At 40.2% G+C, this 7176-nt stretch overlaps 1 long non-coding RNA gene across 1 annotated transcript; it reads left to right on the top strand.

The window, feature by feature from the left end:
- Positions 1–3886: 3886 nt before the first annotated feature.
- On the top strand, positions 3887–6410 carry LOC112564773. Its single transcript, XR_003099265.1, has 4 exons — positions 3887–4190; positions 4274–4389; positions 4698–4751; positions 5118–6410. It is a non-coding gene; the product is annotated as an uncharacterized LOC112564773 (long non-coding RNA).
- The last annotated feature ends 766 nt before the right edge of the window (positions 6411–7176 follow it).

Here is a 7176-nt window from a genome sequence, read left to right as displayed (position 1 = left end):
ATGTCATCGTCCTACCTTGTTATTAGATCACCAACATAAGCCATACACTAGGAACATGCACAGAAACTAGAATGTATGACTACGTGTACTGTGAACATGAAGCTGTTTCTTTGTCCACATGAAAGCAAATGATTTTCCAAATATTTTTTTTGGCGTCATTCAGAGCATCCCTCCTGCCAATAAGGAAGGTACATTGTTACTGGCTTTGTTTATATTTGTAAAAGATTTTAATATTATGAATACAGTTGAAAACCTCCGATAACAGAAGATGATAAAATAATTGTTTATTGGACGCACTCAGGCACAAATATTGTAAGGAAAATTTGAAAAATATTTGCCTTCTTGTTCATAACCAGGCAAACTGAAATAAGTTGCCGGGTGTGCTTGAATCACGACTGAAGGAGTTTTTGGTGATTCTGAGGTGAGATGTCTGGGTGCAATGCAGGTCTGAGGGCGGCAACACACAGTCTTGTAATAAAGCTTAATGTCAATATTGCAGTTACATTCAAATCATACAGGTGGAGTCGTCTTGCTTTGAAAGAACTGGTGTAAATGTTCGACTTTGTAAGACTGCTCTTCAACTGCAAATACAAGTTCAACCAGCAGCTTTATGTTCGTCGTCCTGTTCAAACTCTCCGCTAGCAACGCCAGAAAATACCGAGGAAACACAAGTTTGTTCAGGTTCTCACTATCGTCATAACCTACTTCTTTTTGATTTACTTTCGGTTTCAAAAGTTAGAACAGTTTTTTTAAAAAAAAGAATTTTTCTGTATTTTGTATTTCTTTAATTTTCCTGAATGAAAATCGCTTTCATTTCACATCTCATTCACTGCCTTTCTTCTCTTTTCTCATATAAAGAATTATTTACGTTCTTGCGCTCGTGTGTTTGCATGATTCATATGTATGTATCCTGTTGTATGTGTGTCATCTTATCAGCCAGTCCGCCTTCATTAAAGAAACTACAAGTGAAATGGCGAGTTGGATTTCACTGATAGAGACTGACGTTAAATAGTCTCCGCTCAAAATTGTGGGTTGTAAACAATTATTTCTTACAATACACAGTTCTCAGACGGTACACTGTTTATTGTCCATTTCTTGTCAACTGGCTGTTTCCTTCGTGAAAGAGTTCAATACTTGGCGGCTTCTGTGCACCTGAAGTTGTGCTTTAGACATGGTTGCGAATAAATAAAACTCGACAAGCTGAGGAGAAACTCTTCAGAACGTCAGCTTCTATCATTTAAGTCAGTATCTATCATTTAAGCCCATTTTTTGCTATTTCCCTTACCTTTAACTTTCAGATTTCAAACCGTCCTCTCTGATCTGATAGGCTACTTCAATGAGCAGTCTAGCTAATTACATTTTAAAGAAACATGTGTTTAGCTGTGTAGATTTTGTGCATACAAGTTTTTTAAAAATGAAAAATACAGCTAGCTTGATGTAAATGCTAGGTTTACCACATTTTAAGGAATAGTATATCCATGCGGATGATGGTTTGCCACATTTTAAGGAGCGGTATAGCTACTTGTATGTCAGTCAGTACAGACCGGACTGCCCTCTCGGTGTTCATCAGCTCTTAAAACTTATCTTCCGGGTCAAAAAGTCTTTGTTTGAGATAAGAGGTAATGACGACTGTAAAAACCAGCTATATGACAATTGTTACACATGCAACTGTGTACTATGGTAGAACATACGCAAGATATTAAACGAGGACATCGTTTTAAAAGCAATACCGGTGAAGCAGATGAATCATGACGACTTCTAACTGACATGTAGAAATCACATCCATCTGTCTATCTGTGTCTAGACTTAAACATCAAACTGCCTTCATTTTAACGTCTCTTTCTTTTATTTGTCCGTCTATGGACCCCCGCTCTTTCCTTCTGTTTGTTTACCTACATACACGAAGAGGCGGGTGCTTACCTGTCGTTTACGCTGAAAATGGAGCAAAAAATTTACCTTCATTGTGAGACAACGGTGACACATCCCTAGAAAGAACTTCATGGGGATAACACTGGACACGTTTTGACCACACTGGGTGTCGAGAGAAGTGGCCACCCCTCTTTCAGTCAACGCGGGTAGCTCCTCATCATGAAAATAAACAAAACAAAGCAAGCCTCTCGAATCACAGCAACGTGCCGAGCCCAGGGTTTTATTGAGTGGGTTGCCCTCGGAGGGTGAGACACGAGTTACAATCAATCACAAGCCGGTGTCAGGTTTTCAAGGGTTCCTTATGTAATATTTCTCTCCCCCAACCCACTTCTAGCTTCGTCAAGTTTGTGTCACTTCTGGGTGACTAGGCGACATTACTCCAGACCTGTTGTTGCGATTTATCCTCTGAACATGTCGAATGGTTTGAGTTCGCATCCCGGTTGAGGACCGTTTTTCACTTGTGAAGAAGAGAGAGTTTGTCATGAGACTGACTGAAGCTAAGAGTTTATCTCATCTGCGCTTTCTACATTGGTAAAGACAAACAAAAGGTGGCTGCAAGTGGTTCACCGTATCTAGAGCATAGCTGAGCTCTAGCTTCTCCTTTTATCGTCTTTGTCTCCCCTGCTCAATCAGGTACCCTCTTTGCTGGACAACACCTCTGTGGTCAACATTTAACCTCTGTGGTCAGGGGGACTTTTCAAGCCACAGGTCCGAGGGGCCCTATAACCAGTGACCAAACCAATTCTCTTTGCAACAACCTTCTGGCTCACAGCTGAGCGCACCGACCCTCGCGCTAGGGAGCACTCCACCATTTTTGTTTTAAAGAGGGGCAACCACTCATCTGTCATGTTTTCTCCATACACAAACAGGGACAGTCTTCTGGTGGCCTGCCGGTAAACTCCAAGTCTTACAACTTAATTCTATTTGGCAATCTCTTCAGTGGGGTTAAAGGGAAACTGTAATTACGACCTCTTGAACTCTAACACAACGAACGAAGAGAACAAGTAGACTGGAGCCGGAAACTGAAACAGACGCACGCTCGCATGTACGCACAAATTACCGCGAATAGTATTTCGTAGATAGTATTTCATTCCACAACCATTTACCTTTTTATATTAACTACACACGTATTGGGATTTCACTACTACAGCCATACTTGTAGGCTACAGCAAGAGCAGAACTTCGACATAAACAAGAAGAGTTGCAGTCTTTTGTGCGCGAAGCATTACTAACTAGCAATATGAAGCATTACTAGGAATATGACACATTATTGACTAGTAATAGGAAGCATTACTGACTAGTAATAACAAACATTAATGACTAGCAATATGAAGCATTAGTGACTATAGCAATAGGAAGCACTACTGCTAGTAATATGAAGCATTACTGACTAGTGATCCCAAGTTTCATTGATATACTTACTAGCAGCAAAGACTGATCCAATCACGAACTAACATAGGTCCGTGATCCGATATTGAACTAGAACCTCATCTTTACACCTGTAAGCCTAGACTCGGAGCAGATGTAATGAAGCAGATAAGGGAGCGAGGTAGAAATGTTGCAGACGATATCAAATTGCGTGTTGACTGTTATCTGACAAAGACCTTGCACGAGGTACACACTAACATGTATAAAGCATTTTCGTCACACCTTCATTGTAAGGTATTGGTTACAGCAAACAGGGTAAAGGCAGGATAAATATACATCAAAGGAAGGATAAATATACATCAAAGGAAGGATAAATATACAATAAATAAAGCATGAAATATACGATAAATGCAGCAGCATGTATACGCCCGAGAACATAACTTCTGATTTCAAATCTGAGAATAAAGATGGTGGGACACACACACACACACACCTCCTCCGCTCCATTTAATCGGTTATCGCTAGTGCACGCCGTCCGACAAGGAGGCGACAGGGAGACAGGTAGACAGACGGCACCCACCTACCTGAGGTGGTTCGAGGATTCATACTGTCATGCTGACTGAATGCTGGCCTCCGTGTGCGGTAGTGAGTGACATGGATGTAACTGCTGCACTCACTGCTGTGTCTGCCAGGTGGTGCCACTCACGATGGTGCTGACGTCCGCAGGCCTCGACGTGACGCAAAAGTCCCACAATGACGTCACCACACATTTGACGCACGATGTGACGATGTCGCTGTCATTGGCGTGTTTCCTTGGAGACAACAATGATGGCGGCGATTCACTTCTGCGGTTGTAAAGGATCTATTCTCCTGTTTACTCAAGGTGTACCACAGTAAGAAATAAAATTCTTAATTCAAATTTATTGCGTCAGTCGAAGATAGATTATCTCCAAATTGTCTATGTTGTTTTCGTCAGACAAATCTACAGTCATCCGCATTCAGGACAGACGTGAGAAGCCTCACAGTACCAATGTGTAACGATGAGCTTACGTTCTCCATGCTGCAGCCAAAGGGAGAACAGGAAAAATTACGGTAATAGGTATTTCTGTGACGTGTCAATTTTGATACCTGGCTGTGCACAGTGCTATTTATAGAACTGTATCTCTGTGACGTGACAGTTTTCATACCTGATTATATCTTTGTGACAAAGTGGACAGAAGTTGGGATTCGATCAGATCTGCATGTTTCAATCACGTTCTGTACCGATCTCACCCTGATCATTCTAAACAAGATCTTTCATGTTAAGAGCTTTAAAGATAGTGAAAAAAAGTAATGCAAACACTTGATAGTTCCAAGAAAGCGCTTTTAATAAAATGTTCTAATTTTATTTTTAAACAAAGTTTGCATCACCATGACGTCCAGTGACGACTCCGTCTAAAGCCAAAGCAGATACGGTATACGGTATCTTTTTTTCTGCTTTCTGTCATGAAACTTAAACATATAAGAGAAACAATTTGATGTTCTCGCAATAAAGGTTTTCTCTAAAAGTCTCTTCCAAAAAGGAAATCAATAATATACTGTTAGGAATGGGGTTACCCCCCTTGCCTGTCTTAAGAAACATGGGTTGTCACCCTTAACTCAACGCTTATAGGAACGCATGATGATGATCAACTTTATTTGTCCCAGTGAGCAATTTGGAGAGAAACAGCCCACCAGTCACTGTTGATCTTGCGACGTCGAGGGCTAAATGGAAAAAATAATTTTCTTGCTTATTTTATCTCTCGTAAATAATGAATTGTCATTGTCATTGTCTGTTGAAGAGAGCACTTGAAGGATGAATATAGACAACCTGGGAATCAACTATAGTGAGATATCCTTCTTGTGAGTCCTTGGCAGCATTGCGGAAGAAACCACTGATGGCTTTTTGAACGCTTGCTGGGTTCTTGCCAGATAACACAACATCTAGCTTGTGCCTACAAAAATATATGTAGGTCTAAATTTCCATTTTTTTTTTTTTTACAAACTAAACCATTTTTAGAGGTATGTCTCATTTGATGCTTGCTATGTCTGAAAATCTCCATTAGTGGTAATCAACATTTTTTGTGATCTGCAAAATGGTATATCTGTGGATCTTAATTATTTACTTGTCTGCAGATATACCATTTTGCAGTTAACTTTATGCAGCCTTCGTAGTGTTTAAAAGTTGTAGAACTTAGCGCGGTAACAAGTTTCATGGCTGGCAAAGATTGAAACGAAGCAAGATGGAAGAACAGGAGATAGAAGGTTGAGAGTCGCTTATGACAATGTGCTATTTATATATGTAGATATGTAGGTTGAGTAACCTTTGTCATTCTGTGGCTTATCTGGTGTAGTCATTCGTTTTATATATATATAAAGTACACACATGTATTGATGTAAGTTATGTGAAATATACTGCCCTCCCCTCAAATCAACACAAGCTCCCGAATAACAGAGAATTGTAAGCCCACGTACAGGTCTGTGTAATCTGTGGTAAGACAGAACACATGTGGGACACAGTGCTTTGTCTGTGACGTGTGTTCGTCCCCAACAGATACTTTTTTCTTCTGTTTACATTAGCTGCTTCAAGATACATCAAAAAGCAACTGTGAGTAAACTAGGCTAGGATCTGTAGCAACGTTCAGTTAAATAGATTGGGATCGTTAGGAAAAGTGTTTTACTAATATTTGTATTCTCATCATCGTCATCGTCATCCTCACCTCCATAATTTTTGTTGTCGCTGATACATGCTCACAGCGTAAATAGTAAACAGTTTAAGGGAAAGACAACCTCTCAGTGTGAGTTGTGCAAAAGGATACAGCATTTATCTCCCTTTCTACACAAATGTCTGTATTTGTAAATTAAATCCTTGATGACCAGTTGAAAAATTATATAAAGCTTGTTACTTTGAAAATAAAGAGCGCATGTACTTATTACGTACGTATGAGTGTATACATAAAAGTGTTTTAGTGTATGTGTATCTATGTATCCATTCATGAATGCACTAATAATGATCGGGAGCCTTTCGAAATCAGTGGTATCTGAATGAAGAATCGCTCACATAAATATGAAACTGTATGGCCGTATGTATGATGATGTTTTATATGCGAGTGAGTTTGTGTTAGGTGTGTTAGGTGTGCGCTGGTATTGTTTGTGAATCTACCTAGGGCACAGTAATGAAGGGAGACCTGTCCATTACTTAGAAATGTGATTATCCACATGTGTGCTCAGAATATTTTGGAAACTAGCCTGCTTAGTCTTTAGGAATCCTGCAGGCCAACCTGTGGGACTCATCTGACCGGTTATTTCAGTCCACATGTACCCGGGACTCGCATTCTGATGGCTGATTAGTCGCCGCCGCTTCCTATAATTTCTCAGATGCCAATGCCACGTGCCTAGCATCTTGCAGACTAAATCCTGGTCTCTGTGACTATTTTCCTTCAACAGTGTGTTCGCCCGACGTAAACATGCGTTTTCATTCAATATGCAACCGGATTTGATCGCCTGACTTTGATGTCGACTTCTTCATTGTCTAGCATTGACCTTTGACATATAGGGGTATGAATCTTTTGTTACATAGCTTGAAAATTTAAAACCAACCAAACACACGAGTCTGCTGATAAAAGACACTCACATATCCACCATTGATATACATTTAATGTCAAGTGACAACTTGCTGATTCAAGTAAAACATTCATCAAGCTATGTTAATGCGGCGTTTAACGAAACACGGACAGACGTTTGAATGTTGTTTACTTCTGTAATCTCCTGTAGTCCACAATCGTCTGATGTCCGCATGTAAGACCACCGAGAGCTCTGAAACCCCCCCCCCCCCAAAAAAAAAAACCCAAAAAACCAAAA

Source organism: Pomacea canaliculata, linkage group LG5 (assembly GCF_003073045.1).
Source record: "Pomacea canaliculata isolate SZHN2017 linkage group LG5, ASM307304v1, whole genome shotgun sequence".
NCBI lineage: Eukaryota > Metazoa > Mollusca > Gastropoda > Architaenioglossa > Ampullariidae > Pomacea > Pomacea canaliculata.
Note: the sequence above shows the minus strand (reverse complement) of the source record. Positions and strands in the feature narration are given on the sequence as shown.